At 37.2% G+C, this 22,083-nt stretch overlaps 1 protein-coding gene across 1 annotated transcript in view; it reads right to left on the bottom strand.

The window, feature by feature from the left end:
* The window catches only part of ZFAND3 (zinc finger AN1-type containing 3), a 146,439-nt gene that overhangs the window by 72,487 nt on the left and 51,869 nt on the right, over nucleotides 1-22,083 (bottom strand). The window lies entirely within an intron of this gene.

Genomic DNA, 22,083 nt, shown 5'->3' with positions numbered 1-22,083 from the left:
CAATCTTTATTCTCCCTATAGCTTCCAAAACCACTGGGATCATATTCAAAATGCCCTGCTTTAAAGGCGTTCCATGAGAGATGGCACTGACATCATGGCTGACAGATCTCTGGAGTAACAGAATACTTTTTTGTAGTAAAAATCAGATAGGTGAAATGGAGGAGGCAAGTTGGTCACCAAAATCTGCAGTGAAATTCTCTCAGGAACAATGAACCACTACCAGCTCACTTCATTCCGCTACATACGCAAAGTATGTTTTTTATCCCTTCTAACATGTGACATACATTTATACCCTTTCACCTGCCAAGTCGCATCCCTTCCACAAAACCTTTCAAACAAAAAGCACTTACATTGCCTGCACATGATTTTACCCCAGGCAAAATGACAAGGGAATTGCCAGCATGAAAATATCATACTTTTTCAGCACTGTTAGAAAATGCTCAAAATATACAGCGACACATGGTAAAGAAGCCTGTATAAATTAAAATGCCATACAAATGTACCTTAGAGCTGATTTAATTCTAACTAATGCTGGACGAGATGGAGTAGTAGGCAGCCCAAATATTTTGAAAGGTAAATAAACCATGAAGAAGTTTATGCAATATCAGTTTACAGGAAAATTTGAAGCAGAAAATGGGAAAGTTGAACATCAGCATTTTTTAAAGGTTTGGGTTTTTTGGGGGGTTTTTGGTTGTGTTTTGTTTTTGTTTTTTGGTTTTGGTGTTTGGTTTGGTTGGTTTTTTTTTTTTTGGGGGGGGGGGGGGATGTTTTTTTGGTTGGTTGGTTTTTTAAATTACATGGAAGAAGACCACAACAGAATTTTTAAGCATGTCCCACAAAATTTAGAAACTTGAGTGGACCTTTTTTGCTGTTATCAAAATCTGAACATATACCGTTCATAAGATTCATTTCTCAAAACTGGTGCGTGCAGCAAAAACATTTTTCTTCATTACCTAACATGTTTCCCCCATTAAACTATGAGCTTCCTCAGAGGCTAGAAACAAACCACCAGCCATGTTTAATGGGTAAAAGCACCAAGAATAATTAGGAAAAACTACAGAAAACACAAGATACAGTATTTATTTTCTGTTAAGAGAGCGAGTCCCATTAGAATGGGGAGAGTAGATGGGAGGGAGAGCAGAGGGAAAAAGGAGACACCAGATTTTAAGAGCAATTACACGTTAAAAAGGTAGGGATGTTTTTTTCTTTTTCTCTGTGAAAGTGACAACGACTCTAGGAATTAAATGCCTGCTATAACACAGTAAGGGCAATTGTGTGAATTTCCATGAAAACTTTGTATAAGCAAGAAATGCAACGATTACTAAGGAGCAGAAAGGAACTCAAAATATTTAAGTCAGACGATGAACATGGTTTTATACTGGTATCTCCAAGAGGCCTAGAAACTATAAAGACTAGAACATGCCTGGTGACCACTGGTGACAAAGCTGATTTTATTCCTACACCAGGATTAGGTTTATATATCTGTATTTGTATGCAGCATAGACATGCCGGGTAGAGAGAAATACTGCATAAGGACAAAACACAGAACACATAGATGACTATGAGAGAAGGTATCAAAGATCTTAATCATCTTTAAAAATCACTTATTTCACCAATATGCTGTGACCAGTGGAAGTAGAAAGCTTACCCCCAGCAGGTTTGGCAGGAGAGGTAAGTATCTGATCATTCAATAGTACCCTTAAGCTGGCTGCTTGAAAAGCAACACCAAACAGCCCTCAAAAGACCAATTCAATGATACTCAGCAAGAAGTATAAAGAACGCAAATTCTGAAGAGAACACTACTGGGTGAAAAATTCATGGTCCTGCAGAGTGTGAGAAGACATAGAAAGCTGAGTGAATAGAAGAATGTTTATTGCAGTCATTTTTAGAAGACTGCACCATCCAGTGCATACGATACATACTTGTATCAAAGTACTTAGGAGCTATTCTGCTCTCCAACACTGACTTTCTGGTTGATGTTGCAAAAATCACTTCAGCTGAGTTTCTTTCCACTTTTTCTGTATGCTGGCCTTGTCAAATTAGCTTGCAAACTCATAAGCACAATGATTTGCTCTCAGAATTCACCTATGAAGGATGCTCAGGAAAGCTAACTCAAATTACAATGAATTGAGTCTGAAGTCATAGAGCATTAAGTCTAAGTATAGTAAAGCCTCACAAATTTCTCAGAGATACCAAATCTTTAGATTCAACTTCACACCTCCAGTCAATACACTTAAGTTTTCCCATGTCTTGCGTTGGCCTTTTATGCATGTTCACCAGAAGATTTCCAAACTAAATGCTTTAATAAAAGCCTAGATATACAAAATTACTGCTTTAATACATAATTATTTATTATTGCTTTTACTGCTTCATGTAGTACAAAGAAATTTCCATCCAAAAAAGCTTCTTTGTGTTAAGAGCTAGAATCAGAATTTCCTATTCTGCAAAAATACACCATATTAATATGCAGCAAACTAGCTGCAGCCCATCAAATTGACCTAGCACTCCTTCTCCATTTTAGTCTCTTGGAAAGCCTTACACCAATAACCCTACTATATACTGACTTTCATGGACAAATCATTAATCTTCCCTACACTGCTTATTTCAGCTAGGATAATGTTTGATCTAATTTTAACACATTTTCATTTCAGAACCAATTGTAAATCTCAGCATGGGATTATACACAACTTCAATGAGACAGTCTCATCCAAGAATCTGCTGACGTACTTGTTTAGATTTGCAGTATTTTCCTTATGGGGGTGGAAGCTCAAGGAGAAAGGTTAGTTGAAAAAAGGAAATTTAAAAAGAAGTGACACTTCTTTTCTGCTAATCATATTGATATGACTATATATGAAATCTGACTTAACTGCTCATGGCATTTCTATTTACCTTTAGAAATTTCAAGGCAAACTCCGTGTTCCCGCTTTATAGGTGCTTTTCACTGCACCTAGTGAGTTGCAGCAATTAACACAAAGCAAGAAAGCAGCTCTGTAAACCTGCTGACAGCCGTTTAATGGGAGAGGTGGCAAGTGGTGGACACATCCTGGCAGTGTGCTTAATGGATACACAAACACCCACAGTCGTCAGCCTAAAGTGATACTGGCAGAAAATTAACTGAGATACAAAGCTCATTTAACAAAGAGACCCACAGCAATCTGGACAATATAAGACTGCATAAAGGTTGGGAGAGGGAAAACAAGAAGATGCATTTCTTCAAGGAGATGGCAGTCTTTAATTTCACAAGTCATTTTATTTAGCCTTGTTGCTTCAGTGCACAAACCATTGCCTCTGCTTTGCAAAGTAAATGTTTTTGTACAGATCTGTAAGCTCCCTGGATAGAGCATGTCACAGACTTGCTTGAGTTAAAAGGAGATTTTCATGTTAATAACACTGCCACCATATCATGTTTTCTTCAGACACTTCAGAAGGTAGCTGTAATAGAAATGATAGTCTCTCTCTCGCATTCTGACCATTTCACAACTCAAACCTCAACCACTGTCGGACCTATTGTAATTACTGACAGAAAAGCAAACCAGTATATTGACTTATGCCAACTACTGGCATTAGGAAATAAAGAGAAAGACCTATGAACAATGATTAAAAAAAAAAAAAAGAAAACACAAAACAAAAGAAAAAAAAACGTACCACATGCTTAAGTAAGAAAAACCCAATTCTTTATCTATTCATGCTGCAGTAATAATCAGCAGCCCAAACAGGGCAGGGCTGCTGTTCTACCATATAAGGTAGGATGTAAACAAAAGAGAACATGCAGAGGCAAGACTGCAGAAAGTATATTTGGGATATTATAGTGTATTTCAAATATTGTAATGAAATCACAAGTTCAAACTCTTCTGTAACATTTCTGTGGGATTCCGTCTTTGTGGTGACTAAGATAAAAGATCAAACTACACTGGTTTATGATCTAGTATGAAGGGTAATTACCCTGTTAATTAGTATTTTTAAGCAACTTTCTGTGGCACTGAGAGCATGCTTCTTCTTGCAGACTAATGAGATTTCAAGTCCGTGAATCCTCTGCAATAATTAAAATGAGGAAAATGTCAGGCTGTTTTCTGGGATCTGACACGTCTCAACACAGAACATACAATCCTGAAGTGACCTGTAAATCCACTACTCACTCTCTTCCTCCAGACCTTCTCTTTGAATTATCTGTATACCAACAGCTAGAAAACACGTCTATAAACCCCCCCAATATTATAATGGTATAAACAGACAGCATTCCCTGAAGTTTTAGAATTACGCAGCTAATGGTAAGCCTTGCCATCCTCCCTTCTTACATAACACTAAGAAAAAAAGAAAGTTTTACATGCTGCAATAATAAAAAAAAAGTTTTTACCCTTAGCACAAATAAACTTCCCTTCACTTTTTAAAAGTCATTTTTCAAATACAGTTCATCTAACCTCTAGTTGAGGATAATTTTATTCCTCAAACTGGAAACAAAACAAAACAAAAAAACCCACAAACACTAAACCCATCCCGCCCAATTATCTATATGAGCCAAAAGTCTGAAATTTTGTCCAATGCAAAAATACCCTAAGCACTTTTCAACCAAAATGTGTCCAAAACAAGATGACTGCATCATTTAAAAATCTCATCTTGAAGAAAGAAACACGCCACAGTTCAGAAAACATTTCTTCTAACAGCTGTAGCATTTTAAGCAGCATTTCCTGCATGTTCCTCAGCCAACCTACAGCTGTGCTGGTATTACGGTGTGATGAACCACACCAGAAAATTGATCTGAATTTGGAAAAAAATAGAACCCCTCCTCTCATCTCAAAGAACCTCACACACCAGAACAAGCACAGTTTTGTTGTCAATTTTTTTTGACTCTGGTCAGCATCACGTAGTTCCCAGCCCAGTTACACAACAGAACTGGGGGGGCAACACTGAGGAGGGAACAGACAACAGACAGTCCTTGAAACTGTATCAATCACAGAAGAAACGTACTGGAAACCCTGGCTTTAGTTTCATGTATCTGTAGAGTAAGCACTGCCACAATTTTCAGAGCAATCATGTTCTGAGTGTTACTTAGTTATCTTTGCTTCAGTAGCTTTATGGGAAAGTTTTCTTAAATTAAACCCTGTTCCTGTAGAAGCATACATATCTTAATATCCATGAATGGTGCTATTACTTGGAGATAGTGTGTCAACACCCTTCACCTTTCCGCCCTCTCTCCATGCAGCTCAAACAACTTTCTAATAGTAAAACTTTAGAATGCCTTTCTTTATCCTTTGGTATGACAGCCTCAAATAAGACTTTCAATGTGCTTTTCATTTAGAAGTAACTCTACAAACCATAAGCAAGTATTACTGTCTCTCTGGCACAGTGAAGTATTTGTAACAAACATTCTAAAATCAGCCACACATCTTCCACAAATATCCCTTCTTCCATTTTTTAGCTAAAGGACAAAATTCCTTTCTTTGTAACCATGAATGTCTTTGCCAGAGGTATCATGGGAGCCAGCATTTTAGAAAGATTTAAAAGAGGCAACGTTGTCAATGTTTCTATCTAAAAGAATAAATAAATTATAAATGAAACCCTCTTGCTCCAGAGGGAAATCAGTTGCCAACAAGGGTCAAAAATAAGTCTCCCTTTGCTATCAGTTATTACAGTGTTATGCATTTTGTGGTCTAGATAATTTTTTTGCTCCTTTTCTTAGTAAAAGTCCTGGATACCTCCCACTCCAGACAAGGTTCTGAATGCAATCCAACTCAGTGCAGTAATTTCCAGGATATTCCTGAATTTCTCTCAGCAATAATGAAGTGAATTCATAAACTTATTTTTATCTTCTGGCTTTCACTACCGTATTACTTTGGTTAGAAGGCAGCTCTAAGCACTGCCCTGTCCAAAACACGTTAGAACATGTCATCAGCGTTCATTCCTTTTTTCTAGGATGCAGAGATGACAAAATCAAGACATCTCTAGTTATTCCTAAATTGACTTTCAGACAATTTGACAATATATCCTTAGTTTGCTATTAGCTTATTAATTTCCACTACCCATCAATTCTGACCCATGTGTAATTGTAAACCTCTCCCTTGTGGTCTCAAAGCTAGCTGTGAGGTGGTAAAATAACCTGAAATACCGAACTCATCCAAGTGTTTGCATTTTGGTGGGTTATTTTTTCCCCCAGCTCAGTCTGCTGTGTGGCCAAAACAGCCATACCAGCAGAGGGAAACAGCAAGTCAGGCTTTCTAACTCGGTCTACCTATACCAGTTCATATTGCTGGTGGAACTCTATAAAGCGTAACTTAAATTTTGAGTTAAATCTGAGCTAGCTTGACTTCAACCAACTAAACATAGAAAGTTTAATCATGTACGGCTTCAGATGAAACTTCCCAACACTGAGCCTGGAACCAGATACTGAGAGGGGGAGCAAGACTGGTCCAAATATAGACAAACTTGACAAAATAAAACCAAGGCTGACAAATCTAAAGAGCAAACTGGGCAACTCTATAGCTTAAGCACTTCTTTGAGGCACAGTTACTGTTCAGCAGGTAAGAATGGGAAAGAGCAATGAAATACATGAAGTCTAACAAAGCACTCTATACCACCATTTGTCTAATTCTACCTGACATATAAGATGATGTCCAAAATTAAAACAAAATCAGAAAAATTAAGTTTAGAATGGAAAGATACTAGATGAAAGCAGCTATTAAATCAGTAGACAGTATAGGCCTTCTAAAAGTGACTTAGAGAAAAAGTAGTAACCTGAAACATAATGTTATGTCTCTAGGGGATGGTTTTATCTTTGAGATAAAAAAAATGAACACATCACAGTGTCACTTCACTGCCTGCTGCGAAATCTGTATCCTGTCATCTGTCCAACTCAAAGGACAACACTAGGAGAAACCTGAGTGGTGAGCTCCACAGCTTCTGAGAGGTTATGTGATTTTCTGTTCTTCCCTGCAGGTTAGGCAATAGCTACAAAGATGTGGAATTTTGTTTTCCTCCTATTGCTTCCGCATTGTCAAGAGACAATAGAAAAAGCTTTAAGAATAAATATACATTTCAGAATTTATCTTGAATCCCTGTACGCACAAAGTGAAGAGAGGCAGTTCAGTGTTTTCAAAACCAGGAACACTGATATAGTGGAACTAAGCAGATCAAGCTTTCAGACTGTATTTTAAAAGCACTGAATACATGGCTGGCTGGGCACACTAATAACCAACTTCAAACAGCAGCTGAAGTAGCTCTATAATGGAAAGACAGCCTAACTAAATGAATACCAAGAAGGAAAAACAGCTTATTTTTCAATTACTCCTGTTTGCTTGTCCACAAAACCCACAATAGAAGTCTCTACTATTTGCCCTCTATCTAATTTATCATATTGAAAACTAATATACACAAACTTGTGTAAGTGGAACTTCAGAACTATTTTGTGTACAAGGCTAATGACTTGAGTTGCATTTCTCAAAAAGTATGCTATTGTTTTGGTTGCTTTAGAAAGTGTTACCCACTGTTCTAAAAATAAAGTCATGATTATTGAACCATTCTGAATCTGGATAAGACATATTTCTTTAGATTTAGGAGCACTATTGTAAACATTTGCTTTTTATTTTCCTTAGATCCAGAACAGTAAGAATGACCTCCCTCTGTTTTTTCCATGTCCATATGAGTTATAAACCACAGCTGCAGTCCTCATTTAATTGTCTGAAGAACAACCTGGGATACCCAAGGCATGTTCTCACTAGGTACGGTGCAGTACTTCTGTTATTACAACTATTTTTTATCTGAGCGCAATACATAATCCTGACTATATTACATGTTGCAAGTCAGAATGGAAAGAATCAAAACATATGTCGCAGGTATCAATGCAAAGTCTAACAGATATGGTCAACAAAAAGCATTTTTAAACCATTACAGCAGACTAGTGGGAATTAGGAGATGTAACACTGTGTAGACTACAGCAGAACCCAAGATACACATCTCGGCTCCTTAACTGGAAAGTCATTCCTGCTCTCAAAAAAACTCCCACACTGTCCAAGAGCAAGGATAAGCCATGAGAAAACATAGGAGAAACAAGAGAATTAGCAGCTAGTAGTGAAAACAACAGGATAATCTCTTGACCATATGCATATTAATTAGCATACTAGAACAAAGTCCAGTGCTGGCTGTCACTCAAGTTATAAACTATGTTTCCTGGGAGAAAACTGTAGGATAGAAGGTTATACAGGACAGATGTTCTTTTGCAGTGATAGGAATTTTAGGATTTGTTATTATTCATAGTTGGTGAAATGTATTGGCAACCAGCACAATGCAAAATTAAAAATTCAAGTAAGGAAGGCAGTGTGGCTTACAAGCTTTTGTTAACCATCCAAATATTTATCACATTAGTAATAGGAAGCATGGTGACAGATGAGAAAGCTGGGGTTTCCTAAATGGTATTACAAGTTTACAGGACCACGCCAGAGGTCCCAAAGCACAGAAACCTGCTTTGGCAGGTTGCTGCAAAACCAACAGATGTAAAATAGAGATTTTTAAATGTTATATTGTTTCACCTGTGATTACAAATTGCAGTGTATTTGAGTTGCATTTGGTGAGCTGGGAGATAAATACTGTTCTCAAGAGATATACGGCTGTGTTTTGGAAAGGATACCGCTCCACAGAGATGGATTGTGAAATATCACCTATAACTAACAAATACTACTGTGTGCAAGAGAGATTATATAGGACACTGCTTCTCTTATTTGCACACCAGACATCAGAAAATATTCTCCCCATGGCATTATATAAAAGACATTCAAACAAACAGTAAGAATTGTCATACCAATGACAGCTGTTCATTGTTTCAGAAGGCACAGATGCAGCTACTTTCCCACTCATTTCTGTTAGTATGACAGTAATGTACAGTAAAGGAAACTTCTGATAACAAGTGTTTTAACAGTCAATAGCAATTTACCTTAAGGGGTTGATAATCTTTGCTCTAGTAAATCAAGCAGTATAAGCAATGTTTCATTCTTATAGAAACCCCTAAAAGGCTGCCCTTGGAGCACTTAAGTGTATTCTATAAGGGCAAAACAAATGCAGACACGCCTGAGAATTTGTTCCTATCACTTTCCACAAAAAGATAATTCAAAATAAAGGATTGACAGATGTTATCTGAGCTTCTTGATAAGTACTTCTGTTCTTTAAATATTTTAAGTCCAATAAATTAAAGATGCTTTTGTACTGTAATTCTGCTCAGTCAGAAGGCAAAATAGGTAACTGAACAAATACACCATCAGGGTCCAGCTTCAGAAATGCAGTATGGAGTTCCCCACTTGCAGAACTTTACACATGCTTTGAACCAGCAGAAACACTTCCTATTCCTCCTCCAGGAAGAAGGTGATTTTATTATGACTAACACAATCATCAGCTTCTCTGGAAAATGGCCAACACCATGTCATCTTTCCATTAGAAACAAAGCTAGCATTTCATACCACCCGTGATCAGTGGTTACTTAGTGGCACAGCTACCCTGCACTGCTTGAAGTACCTTCCAGTACGTAATGCACAGTACCAGAATTTAATGTTTTTAAAGCTACTTATCAAGGTAGCAAAAGATTACAACTTCTGTCACTCATCATGTGGACAGGCTGTTGTGGTGGGGGTCAGGGAAGGGGCGATGGCAATAAAATTATGTTTAAACAAACACATGTAGTAATTGACATCCTTAAATGAAGGGTAGCTTTATTTTGCTCACCCAAAACCAGGAACATGCTTTAAAACTATTTCCTTCTTGCAATTTCAGTGTTTCTGAACCAAATACTGATGACATTTCATTGATTTGGGTGCAGTTTTCTATATCATACAGCCAGTTCACTCATTATCTGACCAACTTAACACTAGGTTCAAACAGTTCATACAAATTATTTAATACTTCAACCAAGAACATGGGCTTTGGTTTTCTTGTTGTTCTTCCCCTTCCTAATTACTTGATATAGAAAAAAGAGAAAATGCATGCTTAGTTCCTAATAAAACATTATTTTCTCAGTTACAAAGCACTTAAAACCATGTAGATAGTTAAAAAAAGAAACATTACTGAAAATTCAATTCACATTTATGCCAAGGCTAGCTTCTGTACATACCAATCCCTTATATAGTTCACTTGCGTGCATTTGAACCATTAACGACTCACGTTCAAGACTGGATAAGATAAACTAAGATAAACTATATGGACAGGTTTCCACTTAATTTTAGGTACACTGAAGAAATGAACACTATTTTGATTTAGCTACAAAGTCTCTTTGAAGTGTTACAATCATTGATTTCCCCTCCAATACATATCAGCTTGAGGGCACTTTTCAACTAACATGTTGATCCCTGAAGTAACTTGATTTTTAAAAAGTGTTCTTGTATTACACTTAGCAATCACCTTCTCAAGAGGGCTCTCATCTATGGTGCACAACTTCATTCTGGACATTTTTCAAATTAGCTGACATTGAGATGCTACAGCTTCTCACAATGAGGAAGTACTATTTATTCCGTTAGCATATGGTGCAACCCTTCCGCTGTCCATCCAGGAACACAAGAGTTACCAAGGAATGGTACAACTTCCTAATTATTTAGAGTTTCCAAAATTAACATCTTCATGAGAATATTTTGTATATGAACAAAGTTCTTCTGAATTCCATTTCCTCTTGATTTCTTCCTGAGAATCTCTAGCTAGCCCTGTGACCTCAAACACAGGACCAAAAATCACATTTAAAGGCAAATTACCAGGATTTTGAAAAACTATGCAAGTTATTATGCAACTATCCAAAGTAAAACAATCCAGGACAAACAGTAATCTGCTAACCACTGCAAATCAGTCAAGAAATGGGAGAGGGGCAACTCAGAGGCACCATTTGCAATGAAGTCCTGTTTCAACTCAGTTACGAAGTTACATGCCATCCCTTCAAGGCATATCACTGAAGAGGAGTGAATGTACTTTGGAAATTAGTTCGATTAAATCTCTGGGTTTACATTTAATTTAGAGAGGGCATTCTCTTAATTGCAAGAGCCTTTTCATGCTTTGCATGAAAAAGAAACAATTAGAACAATCTGAAACAAAAGGAGTGTGAAATTTCTCCACCATCTCACATGCTGTTGCAGCAAGTGCAGAGACATGTAACAGATGGTCAATTTAACTTACATTCTCAGTTATTAAACATTACCTGCAGGTCCATTAAACTGCTTTTCTACTGGAAACACTATATAAATTACTTAGTACGCACAATGCAGAGGATTAACTTGACCTTTCTCTAGGGCATGATACATTCCTGCTCAAAGCCATTCAAATACAAAGCTAAAATGATATTAGCTGTTCTTCTAGTGTCAAATTTTACATTTACATCTTTAGTAGGTGAGCTGGAGAGTGTCAGTCATCCACCTTATTGCAAACACCATGGAGTTAATGGGTACTAGAAAAAAGCACAGTGACAGATTAAGGTACTATAAAACAGTTGTGTGAACCCAGAAATTGAAAATCCTGGTCAGCACAAGAAGGAGAGAAAAAGTACTGCTTTACACTGTTGCTATCTGTGCCTGTTGTATGCAATTTACACAACTTTTGCCTCTTCTTACAAACATGCTTCAATAGCTCCTGGAAATGACAATACACAATACTGGGCCACTGTTTTTAATCCTCTGCCTGGAAAAATTAAAATACTGAGAACTTGATCAAACACTGATTTTACCCAAAGTAATTGCTTGCCTTATGGCAAGCTACAACTTATTAACTATGTATATCACAAAAATTGCATGTAAATTAAGATGACTTCTGAAATCCATCATTACAGCTAGCCTAATTATTTGATTTAATGTATTCAGATCTGCGTAAATAGTATAGAGGATGAAAAGCTGTTCGTTATTATTAAAACCTCAAGTAAAACTACTCCTGCTTCAAATGAGTGCATTGTGGGAGGTATGAAGGCAAACTCTCCTGTGCTTCCTATCATGTGTTTTTTAACACCTGAACTCTCAAGAAATTACAAAATTTCATCAACCAGGAACTACGCTTTTGCTTGACTGAGCTCTAAGACACAGAAAGTTAGGTGAAAAGGCATACTGCTAGGCAGCATAGAAAGAAGATTCAGGGATTTATTTGGTTGGTATACCATTATGCACTTAGATGTGTGACCGTGTGAAAGCAAACAGAACTTTGAGAACAGTTCTTTCCCCGTAATGGCTTCAACACACAACCGCCCAGGGAAGCAATAAATATTCCTTGAAACAACCTGAACGATTAAAAATCTAAGTACACTTTTCCTCCTCCTTCACAAATATTTATTTTGGAATAGCAAGTATACTTACTTAGACCACTTGCTCATCCTGCTGCTTCCCTGACAACCACAATCCTTCAAATATGGGAAATGGGCACAAACTGAAACACAGGAGGCTCCATCTGAATATCAGGAAACACTTTTTCACTGTGACGGTGACTGAGCACTGGCACAGGTTGCCCAGGCAGGTTGCAAAGTCTCCATCCTTGGAGATATTGACAAGCTGTCTGGACGTGGTCCCGGGCAATGGGCTCTAGGTGGCCCCACTTGAGCAGGAGGGGTTGGATTAGATGACCTCCAGAGGTCCCTTCCAACCTCAACCCTTCTGTGATTCTGTGAAATACACAGCAGTCTGACCAATGAGGAAGAACCCCTCTCTGTGTAAAGCAGTTATTAATTGCTGAAAGAGCTATCTAGCAGTACTAAGACTGTATTCCTGTGCTACTGTTTGAGAATAGAAACAAACAAAGGATTTGGACAGCATGTAGAACATCAAATCAATAGCATCCATGAAAATCATGGATAATCTCTTACTGTCAGCTTACAGGAGACAATGATCTATATACCAACACCTACGGGCAAATATGATCTCTAAGAAATGGCTGCATTAGGGGAAGCTGCATCCCATCTGATGGTGATGATCTGACCTCAACCACATTCAGCTTTGTCCTATGCTGGATGCTCTACAGCAATGCTGATAGCCCAAACCCTCAGGGAACTACAACTAGTGCTGAATATAGCAGTCATCATCATACGGCGAGTAGCATGTGAAACCTGTCCATACCTCTGTACTGGCTTCTCGGAGATGAAATTCAGGTGGCACCTCAGATCTTATCTTTGTGAAACCCAGTTATCTGCCAACATTGTACTAGAAGGCATCTGAAGAGAACCATGCAGTGAACTGACACACCACAAATTGCCTAAAGCAAGGGTGAAGCTCACCTGCATAGCACAGACTCTTCCCCACAGTCAATTCAAGTCTCCGTAATGAATTCCTACAGAAAACTAAAACCACTGCAAATATTATCAGTGTCTTCTCTAAAGGCAAGGTATACTTTGGTGATCTGGCTTTCGCTAACATAAATATAGAGCAGAGAATAAAATAACTTTATTTAATAACAGCCCTACAGGATTTACCTTGGGGAAAGAAAGAACAAACCACCCATAACAGATGTTAATCACATTGCTTAATTGATTTCAGGCATTACAATAAGGGGAACTATATATGAAGTGAAAACCCATACCAAGGAGGTAAATTCCTTAGAAAATGCCACGTTTGAGCCAACGCAATTAGTAGTCCAGGACACCATGAAAACACTATGTTTGAGGCAGACAAGTAGCTATGCTGGAACACAATATCCTCTAGAAGATCATGCAATGCCACAGAGAATTAAGAGAGCACCTGTGCTCTTGCTGGGTAGAACATTAACATAAAGGGCTGCCAGTGGCTTGGAAGCATTATTCTGTAGATATTTAAATAGAGATAGACACACTTTAAATACTTCAGGCAAGCATATTTGTAATTCTTACAATATTACATAATAAAAGATGACTGTACTAAAAAAAAAAAGAAAAACCAAATACTTTAGTACTGACAGAGAGTTCATTTTAAAGAATGTCTCTGGATTTTTCTCAAAGACACCATGTAATATTGTTTAATTTCTCTCATGAATTTTAACTTGTTCCTCTTTTGTTTACACTCTCCTGTTGAAACAGAATTTTATGTATTCTTTTGTTTCACATCCATTACACTGGAAACTAACTCTCATTTTTGTCTTGTAATATTGACAAGTACTAAAAGTATACAGAGTATAGGTGTAAGATTTGAAGGCTTTCACCAAAGCAAATTATGTGCATGTTTACACTTGATGACAAAAGGTATTCTATCCCATATCCATATTCTACATTCAATACTAGGGTATGGCAACTGATAAATTAAAGCAAATGTATGTATAAGAATCTCTGGTCTTCAAAATGGGCAAAAACATTTGTTCTCTTCTAATCACATAGAAAATATTTTATAGATATACTTAATATTAACCACACATTCATTTTGTTTAGCACAGTTAAGAGCAAGACTCAACTCCATTATTACTCTTTGGAGTTACTGCCTTGCTTTGGGATTTATTGCACCTGTGGTGACAATGACTGATGCGATCTTCACCACTATTCTCATCTTTCAGATAATGAAAATTTCACTTTTGGAACAACACTTTATAACCATACAGTTTTAGTAATTCTTAGCTTCTTTTAGCAATTTTTATCTGTTAAAATTTTTGTATTGTGCAATCAGTATAGCAAAGACAAATGCCATACATGAACTGAAGAAAAAATGATAGATTATTTAAATGAGAAATTCACAGCAGAGTTGAGAGAGATGCAAAAACCAAATGGATATTGTGTATATGAGAATATTTAAGTGCTATGAAATAAGATTTGAATGCTATAAAAGTAGTGTAAGTTTATCTTTTAATCTGCTGCTCAAACAAAAAGTAAAATGTACAGTTTTAATTATAATATCATCATCAATGAGAAAACTGCTTTGAACTATGCCTATTTATGTCTGCAGGTAGGAGATTTTCATAAAGGAGAATGAAAGTCCAACTTAATATTGTACATTGAGGTTCTTATGCAAATAGAAATTGTTCTTTTCTTCTTGTTACTGTTTCACTAAACAATTCTGTAAGGTACATTTTCTACATTCCACATTTGAATGGTACCTTCCAGAAGAGAAAACCTGTTAGCAGCTAGGACACAGATTATTCACACACAGCAGAATAATCACATGCTAGAGACAGCACCAAACAGAACTCCCTGCAGAAATTTTTAGTTTGACTTGCCTAAGGCAACTGAGATATTTATTTCCAAGAACTTGAACTAAAACTCTGAATAGAGCATCTGATACAAATTAATTTCCTTACATCAGTTCAACAAAGGCAAAGGGAAAGGTCTGTGTCAGGTTAACAAATTAAATTTCTACTAAGAAGCTTCCTAAATTGAGAAAAATCTGGTTAATGGAATCCGTGCAAGAGTCAATAGCTTGCACTATGGCCCTGACACAGGACAGTGCATCAATAGACCTAATATTCTTTTACAAACGTCTCCAGGATTATTCTGCTGTCACCTTGCCTTTTCTGTTTTCACCTCTCATTCTCCCACTCATTCACTGTCACATCCAACGTAGCTGATCAATTCTTATTTCACTAGCAGCAAGAGAGATATTTTCTACTTAAACTGTTGAAGTAGTAGAGGACACATTTCAGGCCATGCTCAACACATTCTTCCCTCCCTTTTTAAACAGCTGCATGACACACAAACATGTTTGATGAGTCTTTTGCCGGGGGGGGGGGGAAGTATTTACACATGGCACAGAATATGCATAAAGTATAGAAAGTCCTCTTGCAAAAGTCTATACAGAATTCCAGTAAGAGTTGAATTATAAACACGTTCTGTTATTGTCAAGTGTTTCATATATGTTGTTAGAAATAAGTTAGAAAGCAGATGAAAAAGTATTTTACTGATAAAACATTCCCATTACTGCAATGCACAATGATAGGTAACAAGAAGAAAACGTTGCAGTACTCACGCCTAGAAAGGAGAACACCTTCAATCAAGGATTGAAACTCAAAATGAGGAATATTTCCTCTTTCTACTGAAATCGGGATAATTGTGACTTATTTCTATGGAAACATAGTCAAAACAGAAGGGGAAAAAGGGTCTGAGAAACATCTCTATGTAATTGTGAGGGAAACAAATATAAATCAATCTGTGTACACACATGCACACACTCTTCCTTACCTCTCCTAATTCAGCCACAACAGTCTAATGTCATTTGAAAACCAGAAAGAAGTCTATTTTATCAAATCATGCCAAATGAACAGTCTTTGGAAAGAAGTTGCTCTCAGAGTTAAAAAACAATATGGTATGCCCTAATAAGAAGAAAAGGGCAACAGTTTCAACGGTTTGCCACCTTCAATGTTTTCAGAAGCTATTACAACCTACATGGTTTCACAGGACAAGCATGGCTTTTACAGCCTCAGGCATAGCACCCTTCCCCAATGCCACCTATACAGAGTCCTGCACTTCCATTTCTCTGACAATTCCTTGCTTTGGTGAATGCAAGAAAATTTGAACACTTACTAAAGGACCTACTGTTCAGAAAGCAAGTAAAGGAACATTTCTTTTTAAAGCAGCTAACTTTAATGAATCTGGAATATGCTATATATGGGACCATCTGATCAAGAAAAAGAAAAAAAATAATCTGATGTGTACATGTCTATACACTTCAGGAGCATTAGCTGACTTTTTTTGCTCACAGCATTCCAGGTTTTACCTCATGAGCAAAAATCCTGCATCCATTACGGAGTCTTCAATGAGTTCTGTGCCTTGCTTTAATCTGCACTCACATTTTTCATAAATTGTTCCTCTGTATGACAGCAGAAGTTAAAAAGGAAGAGAGAAAATGCTACCTCCATTTATAAAGAGGCAGTTCTTGGTAAGGTGGTATTCCAAACCAAGCATACATTTGTGATCAAAACTCATCTTGCTCTCCTGCACCATGCAGGAAACTCCCCTTAAAAGCCCACATGAGCTCTCCACCTTGAGAGGAGGGAACAGAACTCATCCTTTCAAAAAGAAATCTTCTCCTTTTTCCACAGTCTGTTCAGTTATGTATTTCCCTTCTCCATGCTACTTGTTCAGGATCACAACCTAAGAGAAGATCAATGGTCATCGAACTACGCCAATGACAAGAACAGTCTGTAAGCAAGGTGACTCCACAGACTGAGCTCTGCTGAAGCATCTGTCCCCTCTCCCCCTTTCAAGGTTAAGGAAATCTATTCTGTGCCTCTGAACCCCAAAAGTAAACATAATTCGGTTATTTATGTTCCACAGCAGACAAGAGCTAGGCAAAACTTTCTTATATTAATGTTTTACACTAAAAATGCAAATGTAGCTGTGATTCATGAGTTATTTAAATATACTAATTTAAAAAAAAAATATAAAAAACTTATGTAAAATTATATATCTATATAAAAATTCAACACAAAATGCAACATTCAGAATTTTATTACGCGTGTAAGTTTTTGCCACTGACATGGAACAAAGAATTTCAAGAAGTACAAGACTTTTCCCACTGCAAGAACCCTGCCTGCATGTTCCTCCTACCAGTGGCCTCTGCCTCCCCAGCATGCCGCCAATTTCCTAGCTGTCGCACTTGAGCTCAGACTGTGAATCATCACTTTTATTTGTACAGAACACAGCTCTATTTTTGACTGAAGCACATGGAAATTACAAAGCCAATTGCCTAAATAGTAGAAAATCCACAAACAAAATTCCATAAACACTATTGTCGCTGTAAAATGAAATTGAAATTAGCATCCAGTTTTTATCGTTGTTTTTACTGAAGATCATCTAGAAGATTTATTACGGAGACTAGAGCACTAGGGAGTAAAGAAATTTTTCAGGCTTGCTAATAACTTTTCATCACTAGTGGTATCGCATGGTACCATCAACTCATGCAGACTCAATTGTTTTTAAATTCACTAATTACTGAATAGCTTTGATGGGTTCCAAAAGAGTAGTGTGATTTTGCAACCCAGCTGCCAACCCTACATAAGTGAGTGCAGCACTATTGGTTAGTGCTTTCAAGAAATTTGACAGGAGTGGCATGACACACTGGCATACTGTAAATAAACAGCAACTCAGATTTTTGTTAACCTGTTTAGACTGAATCCTAAGATTCAATATGAATTCTCAAACTTTTTATTTTACACACTTTTCTCATCTCTTCTGCCCTACGGATGGAGCTCTGCATATCCACTTCACTGGCTACTGGCAGAAGAGAAGCTACAGCTGTGATTCCCCCAACTGTACCGGGGAGCCAGATACAAGCTACTGAACAAAAAGAAAAATTAAATATTAAAAATTTTCAAAAGTGAACACAGTTTATCTATGTATTCTCTTCCGGTTAGCTACTATACCTTTCACAATTTGTCTGTCAGTACCGAGTAACTTAACCTTACACTAAATTTTTAATCATGGGAGAGTCCAATATCATACACATACAATATTGCCAGGTTAGAGTTAAGATTAATTTTCAGTTTCTTTGGAAAAGTAATAGGCATACATATAGAAAAAAAATATTTACTCTACTCATAGCTCAGTACATTTCAAGCGTGAACATATCTGAAAGCCTTGATCAGAAACTAAAACGGTTTTGAAACTTCATTATAAGAGTTAAAAGAAAAGGCCCAATCAATTTAAACACCAGATGGCACAGATGCAGAAAACTCCTTCAAAAATGCAGCTCACATTGACCATTTATACCTACACGGAAGAAGATGACAGGGGGAAGGGAGAAGCATTATCACAAATGACTTATCACATTACCAAAGAATAAAAACTGTTAATGTTTCACTTATTTTCTCCCAGTGAAAAACACTAGGAGCATGCCGCTTAACATTTTAATGCACATCTGCTTCTTAGAGAAGCTTCATGATATTGGTTTTACAATTCTTGAATGCTGTGGGTTTGATTTCAAGAATTTAAAGAGGTTGCCACAGAATGCCTGATTTGTAAGGAACACTTACCACTGATCATACAAGACAGGCAATGTATCACACCCCAGGGATTAAAACTGCTTCTCAGAAAGCTATCAGAGATACAGATGCTTTCCTTTAACCTTCTTGTACTGCATTCTGTAAGGTATTACCACACTGACGGATGCATATGTATCACTCATCTTCTGAATCAAACCAGAAAGCAAAAAAAAGTGGGGGGACAGGGACATGACAAAGTCTAGTATAAGGGAGCTGTTTCCAGCAGACACACGTAGACCTGGTGGGTGGCAGCACAAACCATTGCCACCTGGAACACAGAGATCACAAACTCGGTCCCTCATTTAATGAAGTTTTTTCTGTTCAAACAGGTCCCCCATTTTCTTCTGTGCATTTCTGTACATCAAACTGAATAATTTGAACTTTCATACAAATCTTTAAAAAAAAAAAATTATCCACTCAGAGTTGGGACCAATCATGAGTATGCTCTGACTAAGGCAGGAGCTGTAGCCTATGAGGCCAAGTTAGAAAAAGCTAAGTTACACTGACAGCACTATAAGAATACTTGAAAAAAGGCAGCTCCAAAGTAAGGAACACCTCAGATTCTTTATGTCTATTGGGAGCCAAGCTATACCCGATCTCCTGTGAAGGTCTCACTTCTCAGGAGAAAGATTTAAAAAAAAAAAATAAAAAAAAAAATCAGTGTTACCTTCACTTATTTTCACCCTAGAAAGCTCACTCTTGTGTCTTGTACTTTTTTTGGTAAGCTAACATATGTACAAACCTAACGTTTTTATGTTACAAACTCTCTAAAAGCCTCTAGGACCAAATCTAGCTCAAATGCAAAAATATCATGGTGTTTGACATGAAAACAGAGGGGAAAAAAATGCTATTTTCTTGCACAGCAATACTCAGATTTTAAGTATATGTATTTAAATTCTTCTTGGTATCTCATTTGGTAGACATTGGGGAAATGAGCATTTTTCCTTTCTTCTTTTGTAAAGATGAAGCAATTCCATTAACTTACTCGCCTTTTATCCTCAAAGCTATTTCTGAGCCTGCATCACATGTCAAAAGTAGATCAGAAATCCTGTATCATCTGCAGATGGACGAGGTGATCAAACTGGTTTTACTTCACTAGTTTATGGCTTCCAACAAACCAAAGCTTTCTTCTTCATAAATGCCATTACAGCAAGAGTCAGTCCCACCAGATGAGACACACAATTCAGACTTTTGTCAGAAAAGTTTCCAACTATCCCTTTCGTGATCTAAATTTCAGCAACATGGGTGAGAAGAAAGAAGCTAACTCTAGCCCTAATTTTCATATCTCAACCTACCTCTCCAGCCAGTGCGTAACTCTGGTTTAACCAGCAGTTCGCAGCAATTTAAAACGTTTTAGGCACAAAACTACTGCAATTTACTTTACATTGGTTTTATTTTTATATCTGAGCCAGATGAACATAATTTGAAGACATTAACTTCAATCAAATGCATTAAAAGATATACACCTTATGTGATTCTGCTGTCACTCTACAAGAGAGCAAGTAGAAGACAAGATGCTAGAAAAACTCCTGGAAAGACACAATTGTCCCACAGAACAAACTGAAGATAATTTTCTTTTTCCTCAGCTGTCACGAGCTATCTCGTGTTGCTGGCTGTCCCACCAGGAGAAAAATAAAACAAATACAAAACAGTAAAAGCAAATCATCAGTTGCCTAATGAATACATCAAGTTCTGAAATTACCAATTTAAAAACCATCTCTCAGAAAACTGAGTACTTCTATCTCGGGCTGTTAATTACTGAATTATTTGCCATTCACCTTTTTTTTTTGGTGAAAGTGTTGAGTGTTTTCCTTGCACACATCATCCCTCTTGGAAGAAGTCTGTGCTCCACCACTTCTGTCAAATACCAGGTCACCTACATTTATGCCTAAGCTTTGTCTGAAGGACGGTAAGTCTCCAAGTAGGGTGGTGAAATTATCTTAAAAGCAAAACAAAGAATTTCCTTCCACTTCCCCAACCTCTTACTGGTTATGCTGAGCACTCTATGGATCTAACTCTTTCCTAAAGTTAAAAGCAAATGCTTCATCTGGAGTATTCTGAAATTTTGATAAAAGTATTAAATGGAAACTGGATTATAAAGCCAATTTGTCTTCCAAAGGAAAAGAGAAATTCCTTATCAATAACTTCTATTTAGGGTTGACCCAAGGTTAATCAGAGTGAAAATCTATAGTGAAAGCATTTGTAAAATGCCAGCTCCAAACCTGCCTGCTCCAAACCTGCACCCAGTTTTGCAAAAAGGCTCTTTTCAAAGCAAACAAAAAAACCCACCAACCACCAGGACTGACATTTAATTTCAAAACAGCTTTCTCACCTCTCTGTACATCACATGAAATTCACATCACCAAATAGCAAAGTGTCGCAAGGCAGTTATAGAAAAGGCATTATAATGCTCACTAAAGGCAGAACTCTCTGAAGAGTTACTATCCCTTGCAATACTGGCATGGACGGGCATGGGTATCTCTTCTTCTGCAGTTTGCCCTTTTGCACTGTGATTTCAACTCATCCTTACCTCCTGCATTCTCCTGACGCCCTGAATGCTCCAGAAGCACTTTTTCATACATGAGAGCAAATCTAAAGCAGAGATTGACCTTACATTATAATTTTTCTACAATTCTACTTCAAGCAAGGTACTGCTTATCAAACAATTAATTTTTATATTCCAGCAATAATACATTTTTTCCTTTATGTTCCAATCTGAAGACAAGAACAAATCCAGTAATAGAACATCAACGTTAATTTAAGAGGAGATGAAAAAATGACTTAATAACACTGCAGCAGGATAATGTTCTACAATAGGTCATGGAAGCATAAAATTTTCCACAAATTCATTCTTGTACCACTGTATATTCCTGCTAATAGACCAGTGCACAACTGAAAGATTCTTAATGCCTTGCTACACAAACTTATATAGCAGAAAAAAAGCCAACTTTTATAGTCTCAGTTTCCCTAATCAGCAGTAAAACCGGGAAGAGAGGCAGGAAGCCTCCTACTTGCTTTCCCTTGAGCAAAGGGCAGAAAATGAGTTTTAGTTAACCACAAAATTCAACTCCATATTAACCCTCTATTTAATAAAATGGTGCTCAATAGTACCATAGAAAGGTTTTAGCAAAGAAAGTTGTAACCAGAGAGCCAGAACAGCACAGGCCAAGAAAGCCGTGACAGTAATTTGCTACTAGTTTTACTCAACCACCTTCCAACTGG

The sequence above is a fragment of the Ciconia boyciana genome, chromosome 3 (assembly GCF_034638445.1).
Source record: "Ciconia boyciana chromosome 3, ASM3463844v1, whole genome shotgun sequence".
Classification (NCBI taxonomy): domain Eukaryota; kingdom Metazoa; phylum Chordata; class Aves; order Ciconiiformes; family Ciconiidae; genus Ciconia; species Ciconia boyciana.
This window is presented reverse-complemented; position numbering and strand designations above follow the sequence as displayed.